Source organism: Oryx dammah, unplaced genomic scaffold, assembly GCF_014754425.2.
Source record: "Oryx dammah isolate SB20612 unplaced genomic scaffold, SCBI_Odam_1.1 HiC_scaffold_11056, whole genome shotgun sequence".
NCBI lineage: Eukaryota > Metazoa > Chordata > Mammalia > Artiodactyla > Bovidae > Oryx > Oryx dammah.
The window spans coordinates 1,374,958-1,398,299 of record NW_024080450.1 but is presented as its reverse complement, the minus strand read 5'-3'; the positions used below and the strand labels follow the sequence as shown (position 1 = coordinate 1,398,299).

Sequence of the window (23,342 nt, the reverse complement as noted above, 5' to 3'; positions counted from 1 at the left end):
ACATTCTGATTTCTAAGTAGGTCCCCTTGGAAAGCCTTTGTGCTTCTCTTTGAGATTCAGGGATCGCGGGCTTCCTCCTGGGAGGCTCTTCCAACCCCTACATACTACCCTGTCGGTGACCCCCGCAGCTTTCCTCCAACCCTCCAGTCAGCCGGGTTCACTTGTTCCAATTGCAACCCTCCAGGTACCAGCAGATGTTCGCTCCTGGGGGAAATTAGCTACGTCACCATGACTCCTCCCATTGGCTCGAGGGGTGGGGCGCGACGGCACGACGTCAGACGCCCAAAGGGGAGGAGCAGTGAGGGGAAGGAGGAGGGAAGTGGGACTTCAACATGGCGGCTGTGGTACTGGCGGTGACTACGGTGACGGTCTGGCCCGGGGCGGGCAGAGTTGGAGGTGGTAGTGTTCGCTCTTCCTAGGGGCCGTCAGGAGCTCAGCAGGGACCGAGCCAGGGAGGCCGGTCGGCGGCAGCACCTTTCGGCTTCTGGCACGGCGGCTGCAGCATTCAGGTGAGGGGGCCTCTCGCTGGGGGAGGGAAGAGAGGGGCGGAGTTGGGAGTGGGAGCCGGTACCGGGAGACGGATGGGGGAGGGACAGGGAGGAAGCTGGAGACGGAGTGGAAAGAAGGAGCTGCAGCTCAGGGGGTGTGAGGGCCAAGGGGCCAGAGATGGGTGACTTGGGAAGGATTCTGGGAGAAGGGACGGGATGAGGGGACCAGCATTGAAGGGGCGGAGGGCAGATGGGATGCGGAAAAATAAGTGAGTTCGGATTAAGGGGACTAATGTTCTGCTGGAAAATAGGCGCAGTACGTAGCTGTCTGGAACGAGAGCTCGGTGGGAAATAGAGGATGTCGGGGAGAGAGAGGGACCTAGGTTTTAGTAAAGGTGAGTGATGGGGAGTTGAGAGAGAGCTGCGGACTTGAGATACAGATTTAGTTTTCTCTGAGGCGATGAGATTAGGGGGAAAGGGAGGAGACCAGACTCGGGGCGAGTGATCTTTGGGGATATATTCGACATTGCCTGGTCTTCTCCAGGTATGTTAGTCTTGCTGCTTTTGTTTCTTGGTTAGAGACTTATCTGTCCAGTCCACCAGAAACACTTCCTAATCTTTCTTGTGAAACATGAAGTTATAGTTCATTTATTTGATCTCTTGTGATCTCTGACCTTTGTGTTGTCTTCACATGTTTAAAGTGTGGCTGGCCATAAAAATACATTTTATATTAAAGTGAGATAAAATTTTCAGAGTTTTTAGATCCATGGAGTGTTGCAAAAACATATTTGGTAGTTTAGTTATCTGTTTAGTAGCTTTTGTTCTAACTCCACTTAATAGGGCTTCTTTCCTCAGTTCTAATTATTAGTGTTTTAGGATTTGGGTAGATTTGATGGATTTTTCTCTTTAGAATTTTTCCCGATTTGATGATAAGAAAAACAGGGCACTTAGTCTTTAGTGATATCCAGTTCGTTCTTGTAAGTGTCCCAAACTGAAAGTTAAACTGAAAGTTTCTGTATTATTTTGTAGCAAAGAATGTAAAATGTCCGAGGTCTAAAATAATTCCTTTGTCTACATTAACCTACTTTATAAAGTAGGATTTTTTTGGTGTGTTTTTATAGTAGGCTTTTATAAATTAAAGTTTTGTTTCTAATCCATCCTATTCATTCTGTGACTTATTTATTCAATGTTTATTACTGCCTACTTTGTGTTGCATTAATAAGTCATTATAATTATGGAAATGGGAAAATTAATGTTTCTCTAGTGAGACTCTATCACTGTACAGCTTCATTGGAAGAAACTGTTTTTTTTGGAAATGAAAACTATGGAAGAAAATTATGTAAATATAAGAACTTCCTAAATTTTTACATTGTGTAGTATTTGACTCAATATTTCATCATGACATACTTTTTTTTTTATCATGACATATTTTTTGTATATCTGAAAGCTTTTCTTTTTCTTTTGAAGAAGGCAGTATCCTGATATGATTGTATTACGTCTGTGATGAGTTCTCATTAGTAGTTGTTAGTTCCCATTTCTTAGGTTGGCAAATATCACTTTATCTTGTGCTACTTTTCTTTGATATCTCGACTATAGTAAGGTATTTAAAATGAGGATTCCTGAAGTTTAATTCAAATTTCTCTGAATTTTTTCACCATTATAAATGTTATCTTCATTACTGTAGAGTGTAGTTGTCAGTACTATACATTTTTCCTGTTATTTAATTATATTGTTGAATGTTTTGAGGTTTTTTCCATATGTAGATTATTTTAAGCATAACCATATTTTCCACAGACTAACCAAAACCAAAAACAAGCTACTATCTGGTCATCATTACAGGTAATTTTCTTCAGATAGCCTTTCTCAAGAAATGCAAAAGTTAGCATGCAGTACTGTAAGTATTAGGGCTTCCCTGGTGGCCTATTGGTCAAGAACCTGCCTGCCAGTGCAGGAGGCTCGGGTTTGATCCCTGGGTGGGGTAGATTCCCTGGAGAAGAAAATGGCAACCCACCCCAGTATTCTTGCCTGGGAAATCCCGTGGACAGAGGAACCTAAAGAGCTACAGTCCAGGAGGTTGCAAAAGGATCGGACACAGCTTAGTGACTAAACAACCACCTCCACCATTAAGTATTAAATAAGCTTCTTAGAATCAAGAAAACCTTGAATTGAAGCTTAAAATCAATTGGATTTAGTTTCCCACATAGCATGAGAATCCTTATTTCTGTGCCATGAAGATAACTGAAAATCTGTCCTCTTTTCCAGAATCTAATTTCTTATAGGAAAAGAGCCTTTCAGTTAGAGAAAGATGTAATCAGGGTGTTGCTTTTCTTAGCACACAATGTCTTGTAGTATTTGAAAATAATTTGAATGTAAGAATATTATTTTCCTATGAATTGAGAGTTAACATTTCAGATTTTAAAAATTTTAGATGAGAGCTAGATTTACAAAGGGATAGGTGCTAACACTGGGTCTATATTAATGAGCTTAGGCATCGTTAAACACTTTACATCATCTCACTTTTATTCATATGATTTGTTTGGGTAGGCAAAGATAGCCTTGCTTTTTAGGTATTGAGGAAACTGAGGATCAGAAAAGTTAAGTAACTTAAACTAAGGAACTGCTCTAAATTCGTCCAGTTTCAGTGCCCTTACTCTGTCTGTTAGCTCAGACAATAAAGCGTCTGCCTGCAATGTAGGAGACCTGGGTTCAATCCCTGGGTCGGGAAGATCCCCTGGAGAAGGAAATGCCAATCCACTCCAGTCCTCTTGCCTGGAAAATTCCATGGATGGAGGAGCCTGGTAGGCTACAGTTCATGGGATCGCAGAGTCGGACACGACTGAGCTACTTCAGTGAACTTCACTGACTCTATCATAGTTACATCATTTTGCCCCTCTTACATGGTCACAGGGCCACTCCAATTCCTATGAAGTAAATTTAAACTATAAGTATGAGTTTTAAAAGTAATGTCATTTTAAACTGCTTGTTCTAATTGAAACAGCGTAACTGGAATGACAAATAGTTCATTACAGTTTAAGTCGCTTAAGATGTCATCAGTTCTAGGAGGAAATAAATACCTGAATATTTTGTACTTAACAAAATGAACTGTGTAAACTGGATAAAGGACTAAAAGTTTTTATGATTGTAATTGCTGAGTCAGGTTAGACCTGGTTCATCAAGGGCCAAAATTTGTATTTGGCAGTAATCCACTTGAGTTCTCAGAATTTTGGATTGGTCATTGTCAGTTGCTTAATGCTTACTAAACACTTCCAGTGTTTGACTCACTGAGTTGGTATATGGTATTTGTGAATCTTGTGGTTTACTGAGTCAAGAGCCAGCAGTGTGTGTGTGTTTTGGTTGCTTCACTTCCTCCCCAGTACTTGATATTGTCAGACTTTTAAATTTTTTTCTAATCTTTTGGGTTTGAAAGAGTATCTACCGTGTTTTATTAGCGTTTCCTGAAGTTGAGCATCTTTTTTGTATGTTCATTAGCCATTTGTATCTTTGTGATATGTATGTTCAAGTTCTCTGCCTATTTTTGAGTCGTCTTTTTTTCTGATTGATTTTTGAGAGTTTTTAATGTATTTTGTATACTAATTATTTGTTAATTTATGGTTTGCAAATATTCTCTCCCAGTTTTTAACTTGTCTTACCATCTCTTCATAGTCTTTTGATGAGAAAAGCTCATGGTTTTAATGAACTGAATGAACTTTTCAGACTTTTATGCTTTTTGTATCGTATTTAGGAAATCCTCTTCTGCTAGGCATGTTATTTTAATAAGTACCAAAGTTTATGTGTCATGTGGCATCTAATCTAACATTTAATACCAATATTTGCTTGATGAGGAAGGCCAGCTTCTCAGGAGTTGTGCTCATATTGTATTTGGAGTTTTAAGAACCAGAGGGTTTTTTAAAAATTATTTTTTATTTAAAAAATATTTTTTTATTTGGCTGTGTGTATGGCATGGAGGATTAGTTCTCTGAATGGGGATTGAACCCATGCCTCATCCAGTGGAAGCTTGGTATCCTAACTGCTGGACCGAAAGGGAAATCCCAGGCCAGAGGGTTTTAAAAGGATTTTAAAAGCACAACCTGAATTGTACACATAGGTTATATATATTTCCCCAAGCTGGGAAACTTAACAGGTTTGTGAATGACGTATACATTTTATTGGGATTCCTAGGTGGCGCTTGTGGTAAAGAACCTGCCTGCCAGTGCAGTAGATGTAAGAGAGTTGGGTTTAGTTTCTGGGTTGGGGAGATCCCTTGGAGGAGAGCATAGCAACCCCCTCCAGTATTCTTGCCTGGAGAATCCCCATGGACAGAGGAGCCTGTCAGGCTACAATCCGTAGGGTCGCAAAGAGTCGGACACGACTGAAGCAACTTAGTGAACACATACGTTTTACTAAATGTTAACCATGTGGTTTGACAGTGAGAGAGTTTTCTTGTGTGAACAATTGATAATGAGTCACTTATTCTGAGCAGTAGGATTTCTACTAAAATATGTTCATAAAGATTTTTTGATGTCTAGTCTGTCTAGTGTTGGGTTTTATCAAGAATAATTGTGAATTGTCAAAGGGCTGATTCGGAAGCATTTTGGAAGAGTATTTTTGTCTTTATTTTCAAGTAATATAGTATTATATAATTAGGTGGAATGTAATTACATGATTAAATAAAAAGAAATATGTCCATTTTCACAGTTAATGAGTTATTTATGTGGGGGGTATTTTTTGGGGAGGTGGGATTAGTATCATATGTTTATGGTATTTAAATTTAGTTAGATACTTTTAAAAGAATGAAATAACTCTTAGTACTGGAGAAACTATTTAAAGTTATGATTTATGATGGGAAATTCCCTGGTGGTCCAGTGGTTACGACTCTGTGCTTTCACTGCTGAGGGCTCAGATTCAATCCCGGTCAGGAAACTTAAGATCTTTCAGGCCGTGCCGCATGACCAGAAAAAAGTTATGATGAAAATTGCAAATCAGGTAGAAAATATGTGATGGAGGATATAGTTGTTCTTTTTTTTTTTTTAACTCTCTGCCCAGTTCTTTAGGCTGTGTCTCCTATCCATATTAAACTCTTACCTGTTAGGTTATTTTTATTAAAATCTTGAGGGATTTGAATTTCTCTTTTGTGTATTAAAACCTCGTAAAAACTTTTGTTCTTTTCATAAGAAGGAACTGTTCTTCTAGGGAATTGGATGTCCTTATCCTGGCAAAGATCACGTTGAAATATAAAACATCCACCAGGCTTTAATTATACTGCAAATACTGTATAGTGTTATACAGTACACCTTTGATATTTGTGAAAGTTATTTTCCTAGATTTTTGAGAGTCCTTGCATAAATACCATACTTTAGAATGTCCCTCATAGTTTATAGAAAAGTATAATACAAAATTTTTAGTTACCGTCAGGTTTAATGGGTAAATAGATAAAAACAAACTTAAAGATTGTGATGCTAAATTCCATCTTTGGCTACCTTTAATTCTCAGTCTCTTACTGTTTGTTGGGATAAGCTTGATGGCCTGTCCCTAACCTTTATTAACCTTTATTAATTTATTAATAAATTAACTTTTGTTAATCCTTTGGAAACTCAAGGTCAGACTGGCTTTGCTTGTTTTGTGCTGCATCTCATCATCATGGTCTTAGTCCCAGGCAGAGTTCATATCCTCTTTCTCATTTCTTCCTTCACTTGGTAAGAATGAAATCTTCCTAATCCTAATACCTTCCTGTAGTTGGGAGTGTTAACATTTCCTTTTAGAGTTCATTGGGGAAGGATATGGGCAGTAGCTTCCTTTTTCCCTCCTTCTGGTAGATTATACCTTATTCCACGCCATGTATGATAAATGATTCTTTTCTGTGAGCGGAATTCAAAGTCCAATGTTGGATTACAAATTATTATGTGGAGTGGATTTTAGAGCTTCCTGGGTAGCTCAGTTGGTAAAGAATCCGCCTGCCATGTAGGAGACCCCTGTTCGATTCCTGGTTTGGGAAGATCCATTGGAAAAGGGAAAGACTAAACACTCCAATATTCTGGCCTGGAGAATTCCATGGACTATAGTCCATGGGGTGGCAAAGAATGGGACATGACTGAGTGACTTTCACTTTCACTTCACGTTCACGTGGAGTGGGTTTTAGGGGTAGCTAGTGAAATCTCAAAGAATTCCGTCAAAGGTTATTCTATTTCCAAGTGATAAAAACAATAGGAAACCAACTTGTTCTGAAATACTTCAAAATCACTGAAGGTCTTGAATTGTTTATTGATTGTTTATTGTTATTCATTCAAATGTCCCATCCATTTTCTAAAACAGGAAATTCCACCTAGTTCTTATAATTTAATAGGGAATCTAACTTTATCCTTGTAGTAGGTAGTTTTTATAATAATATTTCACTTACCTGGCTTATTCAGAGATCTCAGCATTTTATATAAGCGGAATTTAAAGATAATGGAACATTTCTTCTTTGAAAGCCCATATTAAAATTATTGGAAGATTATTAAATGAGTCTTTTATAAATGTAATTATATAATGCAGCCAGTAATAGTGTATGACTTACTCTATAATAATATAGGTCTTACTCCAAATGTCTCTAGGAAGCTATACATTTTGAGTTATGTTTTAAAAAAAGATGGTTTTGGTCTGTATGTATTGCTGACAGAATTCAGTGAAAGAGTACATGTTACGGTAACAGGCTTATTTTATTTAGTGGGTAAGAAATTATATTTAGGCAGAATTCTAGTTTGAACTGTTCTTGATCAGTCCAATATGATAGCCACATAGATAGTGGATATATAAAACATTTTTATCATTGTGAAAAGTTCTTTTAAACTGTTCTCAATCCTTGTTAAATTTTATTGTTCATGTAGATCACCTGGAGATTGTGGTAAAATGTAGATTCTGATTCAGTAGTTCTGGGTAGGTTTATGATTGTGCATTTTTAAAGAAATTCTCAGGTTATGTTGATGGCCCAAGGATCATACTTTGCATAGTAAACTTTGGAATTTACTATAATGTGAGGTTGATTTGGGACTTTTTATGAGATTTAAAAATTTTTTAATTTATTATAAGCTTTTTAATTAGTGTCTTTTGCCTGGAGAGATTATATTGCAATGGTCAGAACTGTAGAGTGAGTTTAAAGGTCTAAAGTTGTAGTTCCAAGTTTCCTTTTTAAAAACTAACCATCTCTTTCAGACTTGAACTTTTTAGTTTGTGAAACGAGAATAGGAATACTTGCTTATATCTCATAGAATGTAAGGTTTGCATAAGATGATGTATGTGATGGTATTTTCAAAACTAAGTAAGACTTCAACATATAGTTTTGAAAATTATGTAAAGTTTCTAACATGTGCTTCAATACAAGCATAATACCTTTTCACTGTCAGCTAATATCCTTATTCTCTAAAGGTAATATACTACATTTTATCCAGTGAGTCTCAGTAAGTTTAATTTATTCTTTTATGTTTAATGTTTGTCTTTTTGGATTTTTCTTTTAATAGTCTATCTGTTTGTTTAATTTTTGGCTGTGCTGGGTCTTCGTTGTTGTGCGTGGACTTTTCTCTGGTTGTGGCTAGTGGGGGCTGCTCCTTAATTGTGGTGCGAGGGCTTTTTGTTGCAGTGACTTCTCCTGTTGTAGAGCACAGGCTTCGGTAGTTGTGGCACATGGGCTTAGTTGCCTCATGGCATGTGCAATTTTCCCAGACCAGGGATTGAACCTGCATCCCCTGCATTGGCAGGCAGTTCCCAACGTGGACCACCAGAGAACGTCCCCCATTAGAATTAATTTCAAGGAGATGTTTTGTCCTGTTATAGCTGCCACTTAGAGAAGTGTGTATGTGTTTGTGTGTGTGTGTGTTCAGTCGCTAAGTCATATCTGACTCTTTGTGACCTCATGGACTATAGCACACCAGGCCTCCCTGTCCTTCACCATTTCCTTAAGTTTGATCAAGTTCATGTCCATTGCATTGGTGATGCCATCCAGCCACCTCATCCTCTGGCATCCTTTTCTACTGCCCTCAATCTTTCCCAGCATCAGGGACTTTTCCAGTGAGTCGGCTCTTTTTATCAGGTGGCCAAGTATTGGAGCTTCAGCTTCAGCATCAGTTGTTCCATTTCTCATGTCTGTATATGACTACTGGAAGAACCATAGCTTTGACTATATGAACCTTTGTGGGCAAAGTACTTAGAGAAGTATCAGGCAGTAATAGTAGGTACACCTTAAACAGATGTTAAATGAATGAGACAGATAAGTCTGAGAAATTAATTGCCTTTTGTTGTGACCAGGCAGGGATATTTTTTTAAATCAAGAGAAGTTGATTGGGAACCAGCTTTAAGCGGGGAACAAAGGGTCGGGAAGATTCCCTGGAGAAGGAAATGATTCCCCACTCCACTTTTTGCCTGGAGAATCCCAAGAACAGAGGAGCATGGTAGGCTACAGTCCATGACGTTGTGAAAAGTCAGACATGACTAACACACACACACAAAAGTAATTATATAGCTAGTTTTTCCATTGGGGGGAAAAATTAAAGCCAAATAACATACCTCTTCACTTTAGAATTCTGTTTGCATATTCCTGTGTTTTCTTACTGTGCTCTTTTGACTCATTTTAGTTAATTGTGTACAATTTCTTGTGGGTTTCCTTTTAACAAGATTTAACAACATTTTTGCTGTCTGATTTATTTTCAGAAATATTTTAGAGTTAAATTATAGTCATTTTACACTAGAATGTTATATAACTTTTTAAAAAGAGGACATTTTTCTTCATACATACACTACTGTTAACCATGCCCAACCATCTATGGTAAACAATGTTTCTTTTTTTTTTTTTCTTTGGCCAGGCCACACAGCTTGTGGGATCTTAGTTCCCTGACCAGGGATTTCACCATGGCAGTGAAAGTGCTGAGTCCCAACCACTGGAGCCCCAGGGAACTCCCAACAATAATTTCATATTATCATATTATGTCAGTACTTACTCACATTTCCTCACTTGTCCCCTAAATGTCTTTTATGAGTTCACAGTGCAATTCTGACACTACCTAGAATTAGGTTAATGGGCTTCCCTGGTGGCACAGTGGTAAAGAATCCCCCTGCTAATGCAGGAGATGTGGGTTTGATCCCTGGGTTGGGAAGATCCCTTGGTGGAGGTAATGGCAACCTGCTCTAGTATTCTTGCCAGAAAGTCCCAGGAACAGAGGAGCCTGGCAGGCTACAGTCCAGAGGGTTGCAGAGTCGGACATGACTGAGGGACTAAGCACGCACACATGCACACAGGTTAAAGGCATAGTCATTCAGAAGACTGGCCAGATATCAGCCACAAGCTCAAGGGTTCCCAGAACATCTTGAAACAACTGGCTACAAATTTAGAGGTTCCCACACAGCCCTCAGGTTAGATAATTTGCTACAATGCCTTACAGAACTCAGAAAAGTGCTATATTTATAATTACAGACTTGTTATAGCAAAAAGTATACAAATCAGAACTAGTCAGAAGATGCCATAGGGTGAAACCTGGGAAGGTCAGAAACATGAAAATACTCTCCTGGTGGAAGCAGGATGTGTCACCCTCCTGACACATCATTGTGTCACCAGATTCAGAGAATATTGTTAACCAGAGAAGCTCAGCAGAGTTTGTGTCCAGATTTCATTTTATTGACTTATTACATAGGCATGATTCATTGGCCACAAGGTTAAATTTGATCTCCAGCCCTCCTCTTCCCCTCCCTCAAGGTTGAACATATTACATGGCTTAAAATCTTTACCTTCTAATCACATGATTTGTCTTTCTGGTATGGTCATCCTCTGTCCTAAGTCATCTTGTTAACATAAACATCCAAGTATGGTCTAGGGGCCCACCCAGAAAAACAAAGACTTTTGTATCACTTGGGAAATTCCAAGGATTTAGAGGATACCTCCAAGAAAAAGGGGCTTCCCTTGTGGTTCAGCTGGTAAAGAATCCGCCTGCAATGCTGGAGATGTGGGTTCGATCCCTGGATTGGGAGGATCCCTTGCAGAAAGGAGAGGCTGCCCACTCCAGTGTTCTGGCCTGGAGAACACTGGATGGGGTCGTCGAGAGTTGGACACTACTGAGCGACTTACACTTTCACTTCCCAGAACCAGAGACAAACGCTAACCAAATTCTTTATTGTACAAAATGGTTTGTTCAGTTCTAGGTCCAATAAAACCACTTAAAAAATATCTTAGGCTTCCTTTTCATTTTTTCAGTATTATGGGAATTTAAAAGTGTACCAGAGAGCAAGGAGAAAGTGTAATGAACTCCCATGTGCCCATTGCCCAGCTTGCACAGAGATCAACATTTGATCTTTTTCAAGCCTTTTCTCCTCCCTTTTTTGGGGATTGGGAAGTGCCTGAAATATTTTAAAGCAAATCTCAAACTTTCCTATAAATACATTATAATGTGTTTCTAACTGATAAAACTGTTAACTTTCTTTAAAAAATATAATTATGCTATTATCTAACAATTATTAGTAATTCCTTAATATAATGTAATAACCATCCTATATGAAAATTTCTCTTATTGTCTTAGAACTGTCACTTTACAGATAGTTTGTTCCATTCACAACTCAGGTCAGGTCCATACTTATCACTTATTTGGTTTTCAGGTCTGTTAACTTCTTCTGTGATATGGTAATTATCACCTTTTCATTGGAGAAACCAGGCCATTTGTCCTGAAGGTATTCCAAATTTAGGATTTGTCTGTGTGTTCTTGTGTTGTCTTTTTTGCTTGCTCCTCTCATTCTTGTAAAGAAAGGGTTCGAAGCTTGATTTAATTCATGTTTCTGTTGTTTGGTTGGGGGTAGCAGCCATCATAGAAGTGGTGCTGTGTCCTTTTTTTTACATCCCATCAGGAGGTACGTAATGAATGGTTGTCCCACTTTTTGTGATTCTAGTTATGTTCAGATGGTGTCAGCCCCATCCTTCTATTATAAAGCTCCCTGTTAATCTTTACCTAATAATTTACATTCCATTGATGATACTTACTTGAATCAATTATATAATTAGAAGTTATGAACTTGTATCATCACGCTGTTTTTTTCACATTTATGTTTATGAGGTGCCTTTCTTCTATGAAGAAGAGCTTTCCCTCATCAGCAGGGTTACCCTGAAGTGTAGTTCTACTGGAAAAGAATGAGGACTGCTTAATCTTTTCTTTTAATTACCAATTTCAAAGTTGGTATAATAGTTATCTCTTAAGAGTAGTAGGTTATTTGTGGTTTGTTTTTTTTCTGATAGTTTTCTATGGATCTTTGAATATCATCATAGACTTGTGGCTTTATAATGTGTGTTTAAAACAACTATAGTCATTATTTTTGATGCACAAGTTTTTAAGAATTTGGTAGCCTTTTGATATCACCTGTAAATCTTTGGAAATTTTCTTATATTCATGTACAACAAATGGCCCAGGTTTATCTTATAAGTTCTTTATCCATATCTGAAAGCAACCATTTCTCAGTGCAGACATACAAGATGGCCATCAGGCACGTGAAAAGATGCTCAACATTACTAATCATCAGGGAAATGCAAATCAAAACCACAGTGAAATGTTACCTCACACCTCTCAGGATGGCTATTATCAAAAAGTCAACAAATAACAAGTGTTGGCAACGATGTGGAGAAAATGGAGCCCTCATGCACTGTTGGTAGGAATATAAATTGTTGCAGCCACTATGGAAAACAGTGTAGAGATTCCCCCCAAAATTAAAAATTGAACTACCATCAGTTCAATTGCTCAGTCGTGTCCGACTCTTTGCGACCCCATGAGTCGCAGCACGCCAGGCCTCCCTGTCCATCACCAACTCCTGGAGTTCACTCAAACTCACGGCCATCGAGTAGGTGATGCCATCCAGCCATCTCATCCTCTGTTGTCCCCTTCTCCTCCTGCCCCCAATCCCTCCCAGCATCAGAGTCTTTTCCAATGAGTCAGCTCTTCGCATGAGGTGGCCAAAGTACTGGAGTTTCAGCTTTAGCATCATTCCTTCCAAAGAAATCCCAGGGTTGATCTCCTTCAGAATGAACTGGTTGGATCTCCTTGCAGTCCAAGGGACTCTCAAGAGTCTTCTCCAACACCACAGTTCAAATGCATCAATTCTTCTGTGCTCAGTTTTCTTTGGATGCCCAACTCTCACATCCACACATAACTACTAGAAAAACCATAGCCTTGACAAGATGGACCTTTGTTGGCAAAGTAATGTCTCTGCTTTTGAATATGCTGTCTAGGTTGGTCATAACTTTCTTTCCAAGGAGTAAGCGTCTTTTAATTTCATGGCTGCAGTCACCATCTGCAGTGATTTTGGAGCCCCCCAAAATAAAATCAGCCACTGTTTCCACGGTTTCTCCATCTATTTCCCATGAAGTGACGGGACCGGATACTATGATCTTAGTTTTCTGAATGTTGAGCTTTAAGCCAGCTTTTTCACTCTCCTCTTTCACTTTCATCTAGAAGCTCTTTTGTTCTTCCTCACTTTCTGCCATAAGGGTGGTGTCATCTGCATATCTGAGGTTATTGATATTTCTCCCAGTAATCTTGATTCCAGCTTGTGTTTCTTCCAGCCCAGCGTTTCTCATGATGTACTCTGCATATAAGTTAAATAAGCAGGGTGACAATATATAGCCTTGATGTATTCCTTTTCCTATTTGGAACCAGTCTGTTGTTCCATGTCCAGTTCTAACTGTTACTTCCTGACCTGCATACAGATTTCTCAAGAGGCAGGTTAAGTGGTCTGGTATTCCCATCTCTTTCAGAATTTTCCACAGTTTCTTGTGATCCATACAGTCAGAGGCTTTGGTATAGTCAATAAAGCAGAAATAGATGTTTTTCTGGAACTCTCTTGCTTTTTCCATGATCCAGCGGATGTTGGCAATTTGATCTCTGGTTCCTCTGCCTTTTCTAAAACCAGCTTGAACATTTGGATGTTCACAGTTCACATATTGCTGAAGTCTGGCTTGGAGAATTTTGAGCATTATTTTACCAGCGTGTGAGATGAGTGCAATTGTGCAGTAGTTTGAGCATTCTTTGGCATTGCCTTTCTTTGGGATTGGAATGAAAACTGACCTTTTCTAGTCCTGTGGCCACTGTTGAGTTTTCTGTGCTGATAAACATTTAAAATTATATTTCATGCATTTGAGAGTTATTCTCTTAGCAGTGTCTTTTGAGAAGTTTTCAATTTTAATGGTGTATTTTTTCATTTATGATTCGTGCTGTGGTGGTATATCGAAGATGTTACCTAATCACAGGTTGGAAAGATTTTCTATGTTCTCTTCTAGACGTTGTATGGTTTCAGATTTTACAAAGTCTGTGATCCATTTTTAGTTAATTTTTTAATATGTGGTGTGAGGTATGAATGGAAGGTTTTTTTTTTTTTTTTTACAATATAGATATCTCTTTGTTCCAGCACCTTTTGTTGAAAAGATTACCTTTTCTCTATTGAATTGCTCTTACACCTTAAAAATATTTCGTCTGTGTGTATGAGGATCTGATTTTGGATTCTGTTCTGTTCTTTTGATCTACTTATCTGTCTGTATGCCATCATACTATCTTGATAACTGTAGCTGTATAATTCTGAAATCAGGAAGTTTCCCAGTGTTGTTTTGGCTGTTCAGGCCTTTCACATTTTTCTGTGAATTTTAGAATTAGCTTGTTAGACTATCTACAGAAAACATGTTAGTGTTTTGTTTGCCATTGTATTGAATCTACAGATCAATTTGGGGAGAGTCAGTGCCCTAAAGATACTGAGTTAGAACCTGTGAACATGATATATCTGTCTCTCCATTTATTTAGGTCTTTACTGTAGATTGATAATTTGTGTATGCTGATATTTGTATGTTGAAACCTAATCCTCAATGTGGTGATATTTGGAGATTGGGTTTTTGGAAGATAATTAGGTCATGAGGAGGAACGCTCAGGAATGGGATTAGTACCCTTATAAAAGAGGTCCCTTACCCGCTTCCGTGGCCATGTGAGGTTATAGCAAAAAAAACAGCTATCAACGAACCAGGAAGCAGTCTGTAACCAGACACCAAATCTGCTTTTGCCTAGATCTTGAACTTCCAAAGCTTTGAGAACTGTGAAAAATGCATTCCTGTTTTTTTAAGCCACCCAGTCTAAAGTATTTTGTTACAGCAACTTGAACAGACTGAGATAGTCTTAAGTTTCTCTCAGCAGTGCTTTATAGTTTTCAGTGTTCGGGTCTTAGACATTTTTTTTGTCAGATATATTCCACAGTATTTCATAACTTTGAGTGCTCTTGTACACGGTTGTCTTGAGGAGGCCTTACAGATAGCTGAGAAAAGAAGAGAAGCTAAAGGCAAAGGAGAAAAGGGAAGATACACCCATTTGAATGCAGAGTTCTAGAGAATAGCAAGGAGAGATAAGAAAGCCTTCCTCAGTGATCAATGCAAAGAAATAGAGGAAAACAATAGAATGGGAAAGACTAGAGATCTCTTCAAGAAAATTAGAGATACCAAGGGAACATTTCATTCAAAGACGGGCACAATAAAGGACAGAAACAGTATGGACCTAACAGAAGCAGAAGATATTAACAAGAGGTGGCAAGAATACACAGAAGAATTATACAAAAAAGATCTGCATGACCTAGGTAACCATGATGGTGTGATCACTCACCTAGAGCTAGACCTAGAATGCGAAGTCAAATGGGCTTTAGGAAGCATCACTCTGAACAAAGCTAGAGGAGGCTATGGAATTCCAGTTGAGTTATTTCAAATCTAAAAGACAGTGCTGTTAAAGTACTGTGCTCAATATGCCAGCAAATTTGGAAAACTCAGCAGTGGCCACAGGACTGGAAAAGGTCAATTTCATTCCAATGCCAAAGAATGTTCAAACTGCTGCCCAATTGCACTCATCTCACACACCAGCAAAATAATGGCTCGAAATTCTCCAAGCTAGGCTTCAACAGTATGTGAACGGTGATCTTCCAGATGTTCAAGCTGGTTTTAGAAAAGGCAGAGGAACCAGAGATCAAATTGCCAACATCTGTTGGATCATCGAAAAAGTAAGAGCGTTCCAGGAAAACATCTACTTCTGCTTTATTGATTACACCAAACCCTTTGACTGTGTAGATCACAACAAACTGGGAAATTCTTGAAGAGATGGGAATACCAGGCCACCACCTTACCTGCCTCCTGAGAAATCTGTATGCAGGTCAAGTTAGAACTGGACATGAAATAACAGACTGGTTCCAAATCAGGGAAGAAGTACGTCAAGGCTGTATATTACCACCCTGCTTATTTAACTTATATGCAGAGTACATCGTGTGAAATGCCAGGCTGGATGAAGCATAAGCTGGAATCAAGATTACCGGGAGAAATATCAATAACCTCAGATATGCAGATGACACCCCTTTATGGCAGAAAGTGAAGAACTAAAGAGCCTCTTGATGAAAGTGAAAGAGGAGAGTGAAAAAGCTGGCTTAAAGCTCAACATTCAGAAAACTAAGATCTTTGCATCCGGTTGCATCACTCCATGGCAAATAGATGGAGAGACAGTGAAAACAGTGGCTGACTTTATTTTGGGGGGCTCCAAAATCACTGCAGATGGTGATTGCAGCCATGAACTTAAAAGACGCTTGTTCCTTGGAAGAAAAGCTATGACCAACCTAGACAGCATATTAAAAAGCAGAGACATTACTTTGCCAACAAAGGCCCGTCTTGTCAAGGCTATGGTTTTTCCAGTAGTCATGTATGGATATGAGAGTTGAACTATAAGGAAAGCTGAGCGCCAAAATACTGATGCTTTTGGACTGTGGTGTTGGAGAAGACTCTTAGAGTCCCGTGGACTGCAAGGAGATCAAACCCATAAATCCCAAAGGAAATCAGTCCTGAATATCAGTCCTGCAAGGACTGATGTTGAAGCTGAAGCTCCAGTGCTTTGGCCCCCTGATGTGAAGAGCTGACTCATTTGAAATGGACCTTAATGCTGGGAAAGATTGAAGGTGGGAAGAGAAGGAGACGACAGGGGATGAGATAGTTGGATGGCTTCACTGCCTCAATGGACATGAGTTTGAGCAAGCTCTGGGAGTTGGTGATGGACAGGGAGGCCTGGCGTGCTGTGGTCCATGGGGTCGCAAAGAGTCGGACATGACTGAGCAACTGAACTGAAACTGTACATGATGATTTTTAGCATTTCAGCTTCTCATTGTTCATTGCTAGGATATAAAATGTAATAATTACGTAATGATCTTATGTTCTCCAATCTTGCTAAACTTGTGTATAGTTTACTAGTTCTATTATTCTTCTGTAGATTCCACTAGACTTTCTACAGACCTTGCTGTCCAGAATAAGGTTTCATAGTTTTTTTTCCAATCTGGATGCCTCTTGTTTATTTTCTTTTTTCTTTTTTTTGTACTGGCTAGAACCTCCAATACAAGATTGAATAAAAGTGATGGAACATGGACATCCTTGCCTTATTCCTGAACTTAAGAGAAAAGTCTTTTCCATTAGGTATGATGTAGACTGTAGGCTTTTTTTTTTTTTTTTAAATAGATGCCCTTTATCATTGAGGGCATCTATTAAAGTTGAGGAAATCCCCTTCTATTCTTAGTTTACTCAGGTTTTCAGGAATGGGTGTTGAATTTTGTTAAATGAACTCTCTGTGTCTCTTGAGATAATTGTATGGCTTTTCTTTTTTAATTTGCCAGTATGGTGAATTTCACTGATTAATGTTTTTTTAGTTTTATTTATATTTAATAATTTTTGGCTGTGCTGTGTCTTCATTGCTGCTCAGGCTTTACTCTAATTGTGGTGGCTTCTCTTGTTGCAAAGCAGAGTCTCCAGGGCATGTGGGCTTCTGAAGTTGTGGCATGTGGGCTCAGTAGTTGTGGTACACCAGGTTAGTTGCTTGGTGTCATGTGGGATCTTCCCAGGTCAGGGATTGAACCTGTCTCCTGTTTTGGCAGGCAGATTCTTTACCTCTGAGCTACCAGGGAAGCCGGTGCACTGATTAATTTTTTAGAAAGATATTCAACCAGTTATTTTTCATTATATTCAACCAATATATGCAACCAATTTTGCATTCCTGGGAAAAACTCAACTTTGTCTCTATATGGTATACTTTTATATGTTGTTGGATTTGAGTTACTAAACTTTTTAAGAATTTTTGCATTGATGTTTAGGAGGGATATTGTCCTATCATTTTCTCTTGTAATGTCTTGACTGTTTTTGTATCAAGATAATTTTTTGCCCTATAAACTGATTTGGAAATTATCCCTTCCTCTTTAATATTTTGAAAGAGTTTGTGTTCAATAGTTGATTTCACCAGTAAAACTAGGTGGGCCCTGAGTTTTCTTTATAAGATTTTTAACTTCAAATTCAGTTCATTTGAAAGGTATAGGGCTATTGAGGCTATTTATTTCATTTCAGGTGAGCTTTGGTCATTTGTGTTTTTTGTGAAATTGGTTCATTCATTTCACCTAAAATGCCAAACTTTTGGCATAAAATTGTTTCTGTATTATATTCTCTTTTAGTCTTTATAAGATCTATAGTGATATTCAGAAGTCGTCCATTCCTGAAATCAGTCATTTTGTTTTCTTCTAAATAGCCTGGTCTGGGGTTTTATCAATTTTATTGACCTTTGCAAAGAATCAACTTTTGTCTTTATTATTTGTTCTCTTCTGTTTTTCTTAATTATTATTTAGAAAAGAATTGACATGTTTAAAATTTGAAGTCAGTGGTATTCTGATTTTTAATATGGGTCCAGGCACTGATGGTTTCATTGTGCTATAGGTATTTTTCCAGACCACTGTTCTTGCTTACAGTTGTCAATGTTTCTCATTTTTGTGAAAATAATATACATTAGTTGCATTATAGGTAAATTAACTAGCTTGTACATAGTTGGATAATTTGTACACCATGTTGATAGAGTCATAATATTATTCTATTAGGGAATGAGGATTTTTACAACTTATGTTTACATTTGCCTTAGAAATAGTTCTGTATTATGTAACTGCTGCAAATTAAGCAAATCCTTTATGTTTGGAATTTCCTAAATATACTTTTAACAGAAGCTTCCGTTTCTGTAGTAGAGCAAACCAATATGTCATATTTCTGACTTTGTAGTTAGAAATTTCAGGTTAGACACTGGGATGCTATATTTAAGCAACTTGGGCCAGTAACCTGGTAGGATTTGTATTTCTATTCAACATGGATATGAAAAGGTAATATTAATATTTTGCTAATAGACAAAGTTCACTGTGTTGACATTTTATCTGCTGTGATTTTATTTTTTGCCCTAAAATAAAATATGCCAGTATTTTCATTCTTTTATGACTTTTTAAAAATTTATGTGGTGATGAGAGGAGAAACTTAGTGGAATACTTTTACACTCTTTGGAGGGTGGTAGAGCTTTGGTTATTTTCGAGAGGAGTTTCAAAAGATTTAGTACATATGTATGCTGAAGAAACACAAGCTGGAATCAAGACTGCCGGGAGAAATATCAATAACCTCAGATATGCAGATGACACCACCCTTATGGCAGAAAGTGAAGAGGAACTAAAAAGCCTCTTGATGAAAGTGAAAGAAGAGAGTGAAAAAGTTGGCTTAAAGCTCAACATTCAGAAAACGAAGATCATGGCATCTGGTCCCATCACTTCATGGCAAATAGATGGGGAAACAGTGTCAGACTTTATTTTTTGGGGCTCCAAAATCACTGCAGAAGCAACAGTTAGAACTGGTGATTGCAGCCATGAAATTAAAAGAAGCTTACTCCTTGGAAGAAAAGTTATGACCAACCTAGATAGCATATTCAAAAGCAGAGACATTACTTTGCCAACAAAGGTCCGTCTAGTCAAGGCTATGGTTTTTCCAGTGGTCATGTATGGATGTGAGAGTTGGACTGTGAAGAAAGCTGAGCGCCGAAGAATTGATGCTTTTGAACTGTGGTGTTGGAGAAGACTCTTGAGAGTCCCTTGGACTGCAAGGAGATCCAACCAATCAATTCTGAAGGAAATCAACCCTGGGATTTCTTTGGAAGGAATGATGCTAAAGCTGAAACTCCAGTACTTTGGCCACCTCATGCGAAGAGTTTACTCATTGGAAAAGACTTTGATGCTGGGAGGGGTTGGGGGCAGGAGAAGAAGGGGACGACAGAGGATGAGATGGCTAGATGGCATCACTGACTCGATGAACGTGAATCTGAGTGAACTCCGGGGGTTGGTGATGGACAGGGAGGCCTGGAGTGCTGCGATTCCTGGGGTCGCAAAGAGTTGGACATGACTAAGCAACTGAACTGAACTGAATGCTGAAATTATATCTTTAACTTAAAAAAAAAAATCTTTTACCTTTTAGAGGGTTTTCTATTTGATTTTCAGGGACTCAGAAGTCAATATAAACATGAATGTACCTTCAGCTTTAGAAGTAGAGACCTTATCACAGTTGCCAGTAATTTTGTTATCTTAATTGCTGCATGCAGTAATCTGAAGCAAAGTATGTTAGTTGATATTTTCAAAGGATGAGGAGCCTTTGTTGATTTTGTTTCCTAGACTTGAAACACACTGTTATCTTTTCCGTAACAGTTCGTCCTGTGTGTTCCCATTTTCTAAAAAGCTTATCTTTTATACTTTTTCTTTTTGGAACCCAGGCTGAAAATTGGTCTTTGAACAGAGGGAGTAAATTTTTTCATGTTAATTGTGATTAAAAATATATTTAGTTTAATTCTTATTCTACATTTTCTGTTTTCCTTCCTTTTTTTCTTGTTTTTTAAAATCATTCTTCCTTTTGATGAATTTTCTATATTTGACTTCTTTAGTTACTTGAAAGTTGCTTATCTTACTCCTTTATTCCTGTTGGTGGTTGTTAAAATTTTTATATGTTAAATCTATGTGTGCTGCATATGTGATCTCTACAATAAGACAAGTTTGTTTTACTTATTCCTTTCCCATATTTCTCCCATTTTAGGTCATCTCAGATTTCAGTTCCAGATCTATTACTTTTATGTTGGGAGTTGGACTAAATATATTTTACTGATTTATCTGCCCTCTGCTTTTTCTTTCTTTCTAAAAAATATTTATTAGGTTGCATCAGGTCTTAGTTGTGGCACTTGGGATCTTTCATTGCAGTACATGGACTCTCTAGTTGTGGTGTGAGGGCTCCAGAGCTTGCAATCTCAGAATTCGAGGCTTAGTTACTCTTTGACATGTGGGATCTTAAGGCCCTGAACAGAGATCAAACCCGTATTCCCTGGATCGAATTCTTAACCATTTTTTCACCAGGGAAGTCCCTGCCCACTGCCTTTTCTGATGTTTTACATTTCACCTACTTTATTTTTTTCCTTTTTTTTAAACTTTATTGTATTGGTTTTGCCATACATCAGCATGAATCCACCACGGGTGTACACGTGTTCCTGAATCCCCTTCCTACTTCCCTCCCCATACCATCCCTCTGGGTCATCCCAGTGCAACCAGCCCCGAGCATCCTGTATCCTGCATCGAACCTAGACTGGCGATTCGTTTCTTATATGATATTATACATGTTTCAATGCCAATCTCCCAAATCATTCCACCCTCTCCCTCTCCCACAGAGTCCAAAAGCCTGTTCTATACATCTGTGTCTCTTTTGCTGTTTCGCATGCAGGGTTATTGTTACCATCTTTCTAAATTCCATATATATGCGTTAGTATACTGTATTGGTGTTTTTCTTCCTGGCTTAACTTCATTCTGTATAATCGGCTCCAGTTTCATCCACCTCATTAGAACTGATTCAGATGTATTTTTTTTAATGGCTGAGTAGTACTCCATTGTGTATATGTACCACAGGTTTCTTATCTGTTCATCTGCTGATGGACATCTAGGTTGCTTCCATGTCCTGGCTATTATAAACAGTGCTGCGATGAACATTGGGGTATATGTGTCTCTTTCAGTTCTGGTTTCCTCGGTGTGTATGCCCAGAAGTGGGATTGCTGGGTCATAAGGCGGTTCTGTTTCCAGTTTTTTAAGGAGTCTCCACACTGTTCTCCATAGTGGCTATACTAGTTTGCATTCCCACCAGCAGTGTAAGAGAGTTCCCTTTTCTCCACACCCTCTCCAGCATTTATTGCTTGTAGACTTTAAAAATATGGAACGCTTCATGAATTTGCGTGTTATCCTTGCTCAGGGGCCATGCTAATCTTCTTTGTATCATTCCAATTTTAGTATATGTGCTGTCGAAGCGAGCACCATTTCACCTACTTTATATTAATTTAATGCTTTGCTGAACTATTTATCTGGATTCTTTTTTCAGGGAGAAATCAATGAAAGGTGAATTTTCAGTCTTTGGATGTTGAAATGTTTTCATTTTGCCAACTCATTTGGATACTGGGATTCTAATTTTAGAACAATATTTTATTTATTTTTGACTGTGCTGGGTCTTTGTTGCTGTGCGGGGCTTTCTCTAGTTGGGGCGAGGGGGAGCTACTGTCTAGTTGCAGTGTGTGGCCTTCTTGCAGTGGCTTCTCTTGTTGCAGAGCATGTGCTCTAGAGCACCAGCTCAGTAGCTGTGGCACACAGGTGCACATTCCACAAGATTGCCCCGTGGCATGTGGAATCTTCCTGGAGCAGGGATTGAACCTGTCTCTCCTGCATTGGCAGGTGGATTCTTAACTACTGAACCACCAGGGAAATCCTTAGAACTATTCTTAATTAGATTTTTGAAGATAATAGCTCCATACTTTTATAGCCTCAGCTGTTGATAGTGAAAGTTCTTGAGGCAAGTCTTACTCTTTCCTTTGAAGATAACCACTGTCTATCTGGAAGCTATTTGTTACTCAGATTTTTTAAAAATCTGGTGATGATCTAAATTTTTCTGATGTGTTTAGATTTCAGTTTTTACAAGTGCATTTTGCTTAGTACTTACCTCTTGAATTGGAAGAGGTGAGTACCGGCTCTTAGAGGTTTTATTTCTCTTTTTCATTATTTCAGTTCTGTCCTGAGAAAGTTGTTAGACAGATTTGGGAACTGCTTAAAACCATTGATCCTGAGCTTGAAACACTTTAATTGTGGTAGTTTTTTCTACCTTCTGTCCTGTTCTGTATTTAGGGCTGCATTAAAAAAAAAGCTTTGTTAGGATATAGTTCATATACCACAAAATTCATTCATTAAAAATGTACAATTCGGTGGTCCTTATTATTTTCACAGTGTGGTAAAACCACCACTGCAATCTATTGAAAATGTTCCAGAGAATTTTCAATACCCTAAAAAGAATCCTAATGCCTGTTAACATTCATTCCCTATTACTCTCTTCCCACAGCCCCTTGCAGCCACTAATTTACTTTGTTTGTGGATTTGCCTATTCTAGACATTTCACATAAATGAAAACATAATAGGTAGTCTTCTGTGACTTACTTCTTACTAATTCAGCATGTACTCTGTGTTTAACCATGCCATAGTATTCTTTTTATTGCCAAATAACATGCCATTGTGTGGGTATATCATATTTTATTTATCCATTCATCAGTTGATGGACATTTGGGTTGTTTTCACTTTGTCCATGTGAGTGTATGTTTTCATTTCTCTTGAGGATTATATTTAACATCTTATATTTCTAATAGTCTAGTTTGAACTGATAACCCACTTCAGTATCATATAAAGACTCTGTTCCTATATGGTTCCATCATATCCCTTTTAAATGTTGTTGTCACAGACTGCAACTTTATATACAACATGAGTGAACCTAGAGGACATTATGGTAAGTGAAATAAACCAGACATGGAACGACAGTAACATAGATTTATAATAATTCTTGTGCATTAAAAATTCTGTACAAGAAAAAAGAGGAGTTGGAAACCAAAAAAGCTATTTAGCTTATGTATCCTTAGCAGAGATCTTTATTTCTTCTTAGGGCTTTGAGTTAGTGTAGTATTC

The 23,342-nt window shown here is 38.2% G+C and overlaps 1 protein-coding gene and 1 non-coding gene across 5 annotated transcripts in view; one reads left to right on the top strand and one right to left on the bottom strand.

Moving 5' to 3' along the window:
• Positions 1 to 284: 284 nt before the first annotated feature.
• The window catches only part of LOC120860308 (ubiquitin-associated protein 1), a 65,914-nt gene continuing 42,856 nt past the window's right edge, over positions 285 to 23,342 (top strand). For 2 of the 4 annotated variants that reach the window (XM_040236094.1, XM_040236091.1), the window contains exon 1: positions 529 to 1,032. The gene's annotated coding sequence lies outside the window, so the exon portion shown is untranslated. The other 2 variants (XM_040236090.1, XM_040236093.1) reach the window with 2 other exon arrangements.
• Positions 21,553 to 21,659, bottom strand: LOC120860364. Its single transcript, XR_005720310.1, has one exon. It is a non-coding gene; the product is annotated as a U6 spliceosomal RNA (small nuclear RNA).